The sequence below is a fragment of the Herpailurus yagouaroundi genome, unplaced genomic scaffold (genome assembly GCF_014898765.1).
Source record: "Herpailurus yagouaroundi ecotype Mexico unplaced genomic scaffold, PumYag 28, whole genome shotgun sequence".
NCBI classification, from domain to species: Eukaryota; Metazoa; Chordata; class Mammalia; order Carnivora; family Felidae; genus Herpailurus; species Herpailurus yagouaroundi.
In genome coordinates this window covers 66,366,043-66,377,721 of record NW_024412376.1, presented here as the reverse complement: position 1 = coordinate 66,377,721, position 11,679 = coordinate 66,366,043, and the positions used below count along the sequence as shown (strand labels likewise).

Here is an 11,679-nt window from a genome sequence, read left to right as displayed (position 1 = left end):
TTTCACTCCTAACGTCTCCATCCTTAGCTTCTTACATTTACTCTACATGATTTTAATCATTAGCTCTCTGAAAACAGTGAAATAGTTTTGTATTCTCTACCATTTTTATTTGTATAGTATATCCTTAAATATTTCCTAGGCTCAGAGCAGATTTAAAAGTGGAAGGGGCCTAAGATGTCAACCTGTCCTCTCATGTACAGCTGAACAGCTTAGATCCAATGAATTCCTAAGACTTGGCCAGAATGGCCCTGCAATTAGTGAAGAGCAGAGAATGGAATCTAGGACCCACCTCCAGCCCCTGAGATGCAATGTTTTGATTACTTCACCAGTAGATAGGGAAATTGAATGTATTATCATCGCACTGCTATTATCATCTTTAATTTATATTAATATTGTATGATGGAACCCAACTCTACAGAAACTGAGCAATTGAAATTAAATCCTAATTAGCGTAAGAAAAACTGATACCACATGATACACCAAAAAGGACATAGAAATCCAGGATTCTCAAGGAATGTGACAAAGCAAACATATTTAGCAAACATATTCTTTTGTTTCTTATTGATTTGTTAAGTGAAACATTTTAAAGTGTTATATTTGCGTGTGTGAGAGTGAAAAACAAAAGCATGTTTATTTGGTTAATCTAATTGCATGTAATGTCCTTGTTTTTATTTTCCAGAAGAGAAACCCAAACACAGCAGCCCAAGGATATGTCAGAGGCATATACTTATGTTTTCCCATCTATCAAATCAGGCTGTCCAGGTGGTTTGCTGCTCTGTGGTAGGTACAAAATGTGTAAATGACTGGAGTTGGAACAGAAATCATCAAAACCCCTGTAAAAATGATGAGAGGATCTTTTGCTATTATCAAGAGCTATTTTAAATACTAAATCAAAAGGATGCCAACTAGTGGCCTTGTTGATAGTCTCAGTAGAGAAGGAAATGATTAAATTAACATGAAGCTTCAAATCCATTCCCACTTGGTAGAGAGGTCTGAAATTGATCATCACGGTGGCATGTGAAGACTTGCACAGGTGCAGTTGGGGTGCCTTTGTTTAATGGATAAACAACATTCACAAGTTGATAGTGCAGTCTCTTATTTTTACTCAGTTATGCATCCAAAATTTAGATCAATAAGTTAAATCACAACATTTCAGCCTTTCTTTCTAATTCAAAGATGAGGGTTGAATCACGTTCACATGCAAAACCACTAGAAAGGTGGCTTGGTGCAATAGAAGGGGCTGGAAGGAGACACAGGTCATTGGGATCCAACCTCTTGCATTCCCTTGATGCATTCTGTGTCCCTAAAGGGTTCCTTAGCTGTATGGAATCTATTTTCCTTGTCTGTACAATGTGCACAATGAAGCCCTTGCTTACTACAGAGCTGTGTGGTGAAAATCGGGTCTAAGAATACCATTTACATTTGTATGATCTTTTGTAGCTCATGAAATCCTTCCTGTCTGCTTTTTTTTTTCTCCTAATTTATTTTTCCCATTTCAGTGATAGAGAGGCTCAGAGGTTTTATGTGCTTAAGGTAAGGAATTAAGAATAGAGACTCTTTGTCCTTGTCATTTAATAATGCTCTCTGGCTAAATGTGCAGATGAGCACTAGGTATGTAAAGAAGAAATATTAGGCCATGACAGCTCTAATTTTCATAAATTAAAAAAAATTTAATGTTTTATTTTATTTTTGAGAGAGACAGACACAGAGCATGAATGGGGGAGAGGCAGAGAGAGAGGGAGACACAGAATCTGAAGCAGGCTCCAGACTCCCAGCTGTCAGCACAGAGCCTGACGTGGGACTCCAGCTCACAGACCGCAAGATCATGACCTGAGCTGAAGTCGGACACCTTATCGACTGAGCCACCCAGGTGCCCTGACAGCTCTAATTTTTAAAATAGTCTGTTGACAATCTAAATAATAACATTAGGCTTAATTTTAAGAACATATAATATAACTTATTTTCTTTTTTTTACTTACCCCAGTTTTGATTGAGTAGGTTACTGAATTTACATGTTTCATTTTCCACATGCATAAGATGGGCATACAAATATGCAACAAATGAAATGTTGTGATAATTAAAGGAAAGGTATGAAATGATGTAAATGCTTAGAACTTAGCATATGTTAAGGATTCAATAAACACAATCATCTTTATTGTTGAAATTGGATAAAGAAAAATTACATGTGTATGGGATGGATTTTAACCCTGGGAAACGACTTGTTACTGAATAACTCGTTTCTGGTAGTTACGTGAAATTGCCTTTACATTCCTGTGACTGCTTTGCTGTGAAGACAGCCCTGAGTAGGGGATGGTGGTAACTTGCTGGACTGTGTCCAGAGGTGAGGGTCCTGATTGCCATTTTGTCACTGATTTTTTTAACCTGCTCACTTTCTTATCATAGCCTTGATTTCTTTGTATAACAAATAAAAACACATAATTTTGTGCTTGCCTTACTTAAGATTTATGCACTGATTCATTCACTTGCAAAACAAAGGGGCAATGTGCTAGAAGTTAAAGAGACAAAGATTAAAAAGAGATAATCCTTGACATCACAGATTTTAAAATCTAGTAAAGGAAGTTAAATCTGTAAAGTGAAAATTATAGGAAAGTGTCCTATATATTCAAGAATTGAGATATGTGCAAATGTAGCAGTGAAATAGAAGTAGGAGTAGGGATGACTTTTTTTCAGTAAGATGGTATGGAGATATCTTTAGAGTTGGTTTCTGAGAAAGGAAACATTTTGAATTGAGTCTTAAAGGACAGGGATGGAAGGAAAGATTTATAGACAAAAGGGCCAGTATGCAAAACTTTACAGAAACTTATAACTCAAGATGTGTAATTTTAGGATTCTGCACAGATGTATTTATAATGATTTCCTAAAAATTCACCAAACCAAATTCAGAAATTAAAAATAAATTAGGGAGATCAGAACGAAGAAACAGGGGACTTGAGATAAAGTTCAGAGTGATTACTTGTTTTTATTTTTTGTTTTTTGAATTCTCTATTGAAGAAAATATCCATTGGATTTCTGATATTTTTCCTAAGATACACTTAAAACTATGATCATAATAACCAATGGCCTAATAAAACAGACCTGTTGGGTGATATGGATGTTTAAAAATTAGCAAAATACACTTTGTCATATAGCAATTTGCAGCCTGACTGGGGAGAGAAGATATTTGCATTTAAATACACAAACCACACATGCACACATGTACACACACACATGAATTTACTGAATACCAAATAATCATTAATAAGAACAAGTGCTTTTTAGGGTTTGCAAGAAGCATAATCAGCAAAATCTTCCTGATGGAGATGGGCTGTATGCTGGGTATTTGAAGAATAGGGTTCATTTCAGTTTCAGTAAAAGGGAGGAGAGAACAGAGGAGAGCCCATTCCACAGGGATGGAAAGTGCAATGTATAAAGTATTTTGATTTGGTCAGAAAATATGTTTGTACAAGAGTAGTGGGAGAGTTGAGGTCATGTTATGCATCAGTGATCTATAAATGCTTCACTAGTAATTCAGACATTTTCTTGTAAATAGTGGGAGATCATGATAGGTGAGTATATGAACTCATCAATGGTAGGTTCTTTTTAAAAATCAATTCTTGGGTGCTCCTATATGTGTATAAGGAACACTCTATTATGGGGCCCCTAGGTGGCTCAGTCGGTAAAGCATCAGACTTTAGCTCAGGTCATGATCTTGATCTCATGGTTCATGAGTTTGAGCCCTGTATTGGGCTCTGTGCTGACACCTCAGAGCCTGGAGCCTGCTTTGGATTCTGTGTGTCCCTTTCTCTCTGCATCTCCTCTGCCTGCGCTCTGTTTTTCTCTCTCTCAAAAATGAATAAACATTAACAAAAATTTTTTTAAAAAGAAACACTATATTATAATAAATCTTTCAAGAACCTATTCACTGTTAACTCTAGCAAAAGTGTTACATATTTAAATACTACTGGTGACTGATTCACAAAGATTTAATAGTATAATCAGGTTTTTATACTTTTTAAGGCACCAGATCAATGATGTCAGTGTTTATTACATGTTCTGCACTTAAATCATGGTGAAAACTTCCTGGCATAATTGGTTGATGAGGTGGACAAAATTAAATAGTATATAAGCAACATTATATATCCTCAATGTATATCTTTAATTCATTGTATGTCCCCATCATTTCAACTAGGTGCTGAGGATTCAGAGATGAATCAGGCTTGACCTCAAAGACACAGGTATTTGGATATAAAATAAAAACAAGATACAAGATAGATATACTGGGTTCATGGATGAAGGAATGAGGGAATGGCTGTTCTACCATGTTGTGTCGTTCATGACTTCACTATGGTTGGGATAATGACTGAGTCATCTGCTGCTACTTGTCCTTATGCCCAGACACACTGGACAAAGTACACATCCCTCTACCCCCCACCCCTAGCCCATCATTTTGAGGTGGCTGTTGATACTGGCTGGCCTCCAAACTTATCTATTTGCAATAGGTAGGGAGTGCTTCATTCTGTCATCTCAGCATAGCAAAATCTTAACCATTTTTCAATATGCTATATATTTGTGCACACTACTCAGGATCTTTGCCATGAAATCTCTCCACCTCAAGGTAATGTCCCCTAAAGGAAAGGGTGACAATAGCTGCAGAAAAATTTAGAGGACTCCAAAGAGTAGAGAGAGAAGTTGGAAAAGGACTTTCCCACTTCCTACTGGGAATCCTAGGAGGCAGCTCAGTGTGTCTAAGCAGAGAGGGCTGGGATGGCCCGAGTCTACCATGCCATGGCAGGGATATGAAAGAGGCCTAGGAATAGGAATGAGGACGATAATAAGTGCAGGACTGCTGAGGGAGAGCATGCGGGAATTTTTGATATCCCAGCAAATGCCAATGAGCTATGATGCCATTGACCAAAAACTACGAAACTAAGCTTGTAACAATTAAAAGAATTTTTTTTCATGTTTAATTTTTGAGAGGGAGAAAGAGGGAGAGGGACAGAGTATGAACAGGGGAGGGGAGAGAGAGAGGGAGACACAGAATCTGAATCAAGCTCCAGGTTCTGAGCTGTAAGCACAGAGCCCAACGTGGGGCTTGAACTCATGAACTGCGAGGTCATGACCTGAGCCAAAGTTGGACACCCAACCAACCTACTGAGCTACCCAGGCTCCTCAAGCTCCTAAAATTTTTTTAAATGTGTTCCTGAATACGTAGGTACAATGAAAACATTGTAACTGCTATAGAGATCATGGGATCAAATGTCTTTTCCCTCTGTCTCCTCTATTAAGAAATGATCTCTGTCCTCTGTGTGTCTACTTCTTGTTTAAATCATTCCCATGACACTTTTTAGGGGAGATTATGATTGAGTAACTAATGTACTTGTTCTGTTTTCTTTATGAGATTGAAATCTTGTTGATTCATGTCACATTTATCTTGTTATATTCCAATCCCTTGTAGGGGCTAACACAGGGGTTTGCGCTTCTCACATAGTAGGTACTTTGTATGTAATATGTTACGAAATTAACTGAATTGTGAAGAAAATACCATTTAATTTGTATTCCAAAAAAGGCTCTTTCATACACTGCATTGTAGGACAAAGTAGCATCGTATAGTTTTTTCTCACACATGTGGATGAGTTCTCACATAAACAAGACGTTTAACCAAAGGAACAGAAATACTAGCAAAATTCTGTCAGTTATATAATGATAGTTTTGCAGATAATTTATCCTGAGTTCTGTGAAGCAAATGATACAGTCTTGTGGCTCCAAATAGTTATTCATTATGTCTTCAGAATGGAACTTTTAGGGCGCCTGGGTGATTCAGTCAGTTCAGCATCTGACTTGGGCTCGGGCCATGATCTCTGTTTTTTAGAGATCTGTTTAGGGGCTCTGTTTTGAGCCCCACATGGGGCTGTCTGCTGTCAGTGCAGAGCCTGCTTCGGATCCTCTGGTCCCCACCCTCTGTCTCTGCCTCTCCCATACTTGTGCTCTGTCTCTCTCAAAAGATAGAAAAAAATAAATTAACAGCAACAACAAAAAAAAAAAACGTAAAAGAATGCCACTTTCTTTATCCGTCTTTATAGAAGTACTAATGGTGGGGCATCATTTTAGAGACTATGTAACTTTCCTGGAAGATTCAGATTTCCACTTACAAAAAAATTGTGTATGAAAAAACCCTGGCTGTGATTCCTAAATAAACATCAAGAAAATGAACAGAGAAACTTTAGTATGAAGCCTGTAACTTGAAGAATATTCTTCTTATCCTGATCCTGGCTTCACTATGGGTTGTTGGACTAGTATTTGTCTTTCTTTTGTGATTTTTTATTTTATGCCATTCTCATAAAAATTAATATTGTCTGATTTATTAATTTCTGGTGTGAGACTCAAAAAAAAAACCACTGAACTATATTTAAGTTTTATTTTTCTATTTTTTTTTTTTTTTTTTTTTTTTTTTTTGAGAGAGAGAGGAGAAAGAGCATGAGTTGGGGAGAGGGGCAGAAGGAGAGGAAGAGAGAGAATCTTAAGCAGGCTCCACACCTCACGCAAAGCTCATGGGGCTCCATCCCATAACCGTAAGATCATGACCTGAGCCGAAATCAAGAGTCAGACGCTTAAATGACTGAGCCACCCAGGCGCCCCTATTTAAGCTTTCATTATATTGGTTACCAACATCTCCATGAATCTGTATGAGACTGTCCCACAAGTCAACTTACCTCATATGGAAAAGATGAGATGGTGATTTATGTGTATAGCAAAATATTAAAATAGTGTCTTTTTTTGTAATTAAGGTAACTGTAACTATGAGGATATGATTATGAAATAAATACTGGGAGTCTACTTGAGAAAATAGAAAACATGCACTCTATTAAAAATAATTTTGGGGCGCCTGGGTGGCGCAGTCGGTTAAGCGTCCGACTTCAGCCAGGTCACGATCTCGCGGTCCATGAGTTTGAGCCCCGCGTCAGGCTCTGGGCTGATGGCTCAGAGCCTGGAGCCTGTTTCCGATTCTGTGTCTCCCTCTCTCTCTGCCCCTCCCCCGTTCATGCTCTGTCTCTCTCTGTCCCCCAAAAAATAAATAAATGTTGAAAAAAAAATTTAAAAATAATTTTTATATGTCTCAATTTGTGAAACATTCATGATAAGCATGAAATCCAAATTGCATTTTTACAATAAATTTGTTACTTTGAGAAGAAATATCTTTGTTTCTAACTAAGGTATATGACATACCTAAACTTTTATATTCTAGGACTGAAAGTATTACAGTTTGACATTTTAATATACATTTATACATTTTACATAAATATAGACATTTATAGAAATACAAATGTATCTCATATTTCTACCTATACATATGTCTATATATTTATATTTCTTCTCTAAAGTATTTGTATTTTCAACCGACCTCACACTTTAGAGGTAGTGATAGTTAACTCATTCAAAAACAAAAACAAGCAAATAGAACAACAGCACAACCCCCTCTAGTCTAAGAATGCGTGGACCATTTATATACTTATCTTTGAAGGCTCTCTGAACATGAATTCCACAGCATTACGGTAAGCAAGACAAATACTTTGGATGCAAGCAAATGTCTTTGCAGTGGTCTTACAAATTTATATCCCCATTAATACAAATATACTGGGAGTAGAATATATTTTTAATTTCTTTTAGGATGATGGCTATATTTCTCATAGCTAATGGTAAGATATCATCACTATTAGGATTTGAGGTCCACAAAAGAGAATATATAGTTCTTCAGTGACCAAATGTGATTTTCATAAATCGAATTTAGTAGATGATATGATTAATCCTGCAAGTAAAAGGAACCAGAAAAGAAGAAAGCAAGAACACCTTACTTCTTTTGAACTACATTTCACTCCACAAATACTGATATCAAACAAAGAGTAGAGAGTCATGTGAAAAAATTGTAAAGAGTAATTCAACACAGGAACTTGCATAGAATTATTTCCCATGAACTAATCACAGTCTTCATTAATGTAAATGAAATCTATTTTAGCTTCAAGGAATGTCATTGATTTTTTAAGGAATCTAAAAGAATAAAGAATGAATGTATAAGAATAGTAAAATGATGGTAATGTGTAATAATTATACACCTACCTAATTGCACAATATAGTACAAAGTGTAATCAGTACTGTGAAGAGCAGTCTAGTAATCATTAAAAATTCTTAGGTGTTCCCCTCCTAGTCCAGTGATACAAAGCAAGTGTTGTGCATTTTATACTCATATCAGTCATCACTTCAAAATTGATTCTGTCTTTAGTGAATACAAAAATTGGCTGTTTTTGATTTCAAATAATCTTTAAATATGAAAATGCTTTGGTATTATGTTACATATGATGTACTTAAATGACAAGCCTGATGCTTTTTGTTTTCTTATGTACAAACTGTAACGTCCTGAGAGTAAAATCCTTCATTAGCTGATAGGTCTATTTTTGGTGATATATCCTAGAGATATGCTAATTCCAGAAAAAGGATAAGGAGACAAGAATCTTAATCACTAATTCACAAAATCTTTTCTAGAGTTGAATGACCTCCAGATGCTATCTTTAGCCTTGTAAACTAATGTAAACATGTTTCAGCAATAGATTTTTCTTCCCTTTAATGAAGTCACTTTTACCTGTTAGTGGTCTACAAATAGCAAACTAAATAAAATAATGTCACTGTTTTGTACCCTGATAGCACTAACAGTGGCCTCTTTGCTAAGCTCATCTAGTATATCTCCAACTTTGTAGGCATATTTCATTTAAATGATTCCTTGTCTTCCATGAACATGCACATTCAGTGTTGGGCTTTGTCAGCACTTCTCACACTTTCACGTGCATATGAATCACTTGAGGATCTTAGTAAAACACAGTTTCTGACTCAGTAGTGCTGGGGTAATGCCCGAGGGTCCATATTTCTGATGAACCTCAGGTGACCCAATGCTGCTGGCCCACTGAGCTGCACTGTGTTTGCCAGGCAGGTTCTGTGTGATGTATTGTCACTGTTTCTCTTGAATTAAATGAAAGTTTGAGGGAAGAAACCTAACCTATCTTTATCTTTCCCTACAAGGGCCAAGCACAGCACTAGGCATCTAGTGGGTTCTCAATAAATCTATGTTGCTTACCAGAAGATACATCAAGAGTAAAGACTCATTGTCCTCTGGTGACCTAAGTTTTGTTTTCTCTCAGAACACGTAAACAAGGGACCCCCTTTTCAACTTATAATTTGATCTGGATTCAACTCAGAGTAGCAAATTGAAATTATAAGGCTGCATTAGAAGTCACAGAACTGGTATGACAACTTTACAATTGGTTCTTTTCACTTCTCCCCTGCTTTCCTTGTCTACCTGGAATATATTCTAGGACTGGTGCCCTCTTCAACTCATGGAAATAAAAGCACTGCATGGCTCCAAATACCAAAGTCATAAGCCTCTTTAAGGGAAAGTAAGGGGGAAACAGGAAGCTGAAGATAATGCCTTGAAAGTTTCTTTAATTTGAAAGCTTCAATATTCATCCACAGTTATACATGCATTGCTTTGACCTTCTTCTAAGATGCGAAATTGTTTGTTCTTGAGGCAATTTATCTATAGTACTTCTAAGTTGAAATTGCTCCCAAGCATTTTTGGGTACTGAAGAAGGTCACAGGTGTGTGCCTATTTTGTTTTGCTCCTAGATCACTAGGCATCCATTTTCAAGACTGTATGATGAAGCCATCTTGTGGGACACCTGGGCAACTTGACTTCCCTGTGTGATGGGTAGGTAACTCTGCTTAACATGTAAACAGTGTTTTACATACTCTGTGCTTAGGAATCATCGTCGGTTTGATTTTTTTTTTTCCCTCTAGCATTCCATATAAGCAATGGCTTAGTTAAATGAGAGGAATCATTGAAAATATATTAGCATCAAGTCTAAATATAAAGAGATTAAATGACATTCCCAAGGTCAACACACTGTTCATTGACAAATATGCACCGGGTCTCCGCTCTAAAACCCCAAGTTACTTTACCAAGTTAGTTCATTCGTTCTTTCTACTCATCGTATTTTCCAGGAAGTAGTGAAGAGCAATAAAACTCTCGAAAATGACAAATGTATGTTACTGTCAGACCTGGAAAAACAAGGGCTATACTGTTAAAAACATTACAACTTATAGCAGACTTTAAAATTGACTTCTAGCTATGTTTAGAACCCTAAGGAGATAATGGCAAGTCATTCTTCTTTGGAAATATGTCATCATTAAGGGATAGAAAACAGTTCTCCATTCTAAAGAATAGCTCTCTGTAGGATTTGTTGAGCTTTCTATAGCTAAAGTTACTAAACAAAATAAATGACATCTCAGAACATTCTGTTGTCTTTGGTTTCAAATAACATATTTTATTATGTTTTTTTTTTCTTCCACTCTTGGCTACCATAAATGGCAGGAAGAAAACCTTTCTTTAAAAAAAAATAGTGCTTGTAAAACAAATGCTTGTGGATGTTGGGGTATGTGTAAATTCAGTATACAAGATATCCTTCTTGGCTTTAGGTACTTTCCCAATGCTTGTCTTTATAAAACATGATTTTAAAATTTGAAGTTTCTGAGAGGGTTAATGTCATGAACCAAAAAGAATGAAATCACAAAGGCTGAAACACATTCCTGTTAATGGGGCTCTTTCTGAGAAACTTGCTTGCCATATCAGCTTTCTTTTTTCAACCTCTCTATCCTGGCAATACTAATACTAAGTGTTCTTTTCTTGATTGCTTTAAATGGAGAAAACAAAACAAAGAAAGCTTGATGAACTTGTTCTTTTTTTTTTTTTAATTTTTTTTCAACGTTTTTTATTTTATTTTATTTTATTTATTTATTTATTTTTTTATTTTTGGGACAGAGAGAGACAGAGCATGAACGGGGGAGGGGCAGAGAGAGAGGGAGACACAGAATCGGAAACAGGCTCCAGGCTCCGAGCCATCAGCCCAGAGCCTGACGCGGGGCTCGAACTCACGGACCGCGAGATCGTGACCTGGCTGAAGTCGAACGCTTAACCGACTGCGCCACCCAGGCGCCCCCAAAGTTGACTTTAATGTGTTATGTATTAATTTGTAAAAATATAGTAGTGTATTTAGTGGCATAATGTTAGAAGAGTACATCTGTGGATGGTGGATTATTGGTGTATTTATTTTATATTCCTTTTATCCATTTTCTTCAACCAGCATTCATTACCTTTGTTATACAAAACAAAGTTTGTAAAAGATTAAACGTATAAATATTTAAAAAGTATCCATAATTATATTAGCAAACAGTGGATGTAAGTCTTGAGAGATACAAAGGGAGGTCCTGAGAGGTAGCTGGAGTAGAAAATTGCCACTAAACCAACTTTGGCACAATCCCAGCAGTTTGCAGGGTAGCTGTCTCCCCTCCGGTTCACTTCCCTGCCCCAGCTCCTCACTAAATCTATCAGGGTAGTGATGCTGGTCAGCAGCCTTGAGCTTTAGCATGGTGGATCCTTCCCATTATTTCTCAGTTCTCACCACCCTTCTCCCTTCCAGTTTCGCCAGGCTCGCTCATTTCCTCAACCTCACCTCACAGTTACTGCTGAATCACACAAACTGACTTCTCTGCTGCCAGGCTCTTATTCAATCATCAACTAGATTGTTTCTAGTTGTTTCATCAACTAGATTAATGTTTTCCAGATATTTCATTACCATG

At 36.8% G+C, this 11,679-nt stretch overlaps 1 long non-coding RNA gene across 1 annotated transcript; it reads left to right on the top strand.

Moving 5' to 3' along the window:
* Positions 1-646: 646 nt before the first annotated feature.
* On the top strand, positions 647-9,286 carry LOC121028220 (uncharacterized). The gene is made up of 3 exons (XR_005789139.1): positions 647-780; positions 4,190-4,235; positions 9,186-9,286. It is a non-coding gene; the product is annotated as an uncharacterized LOC121028220 (long non-coding RNA).
* The last annotated feature ends 2,393 nt before the right edge of the window (positions 9,287-11,679 follow it).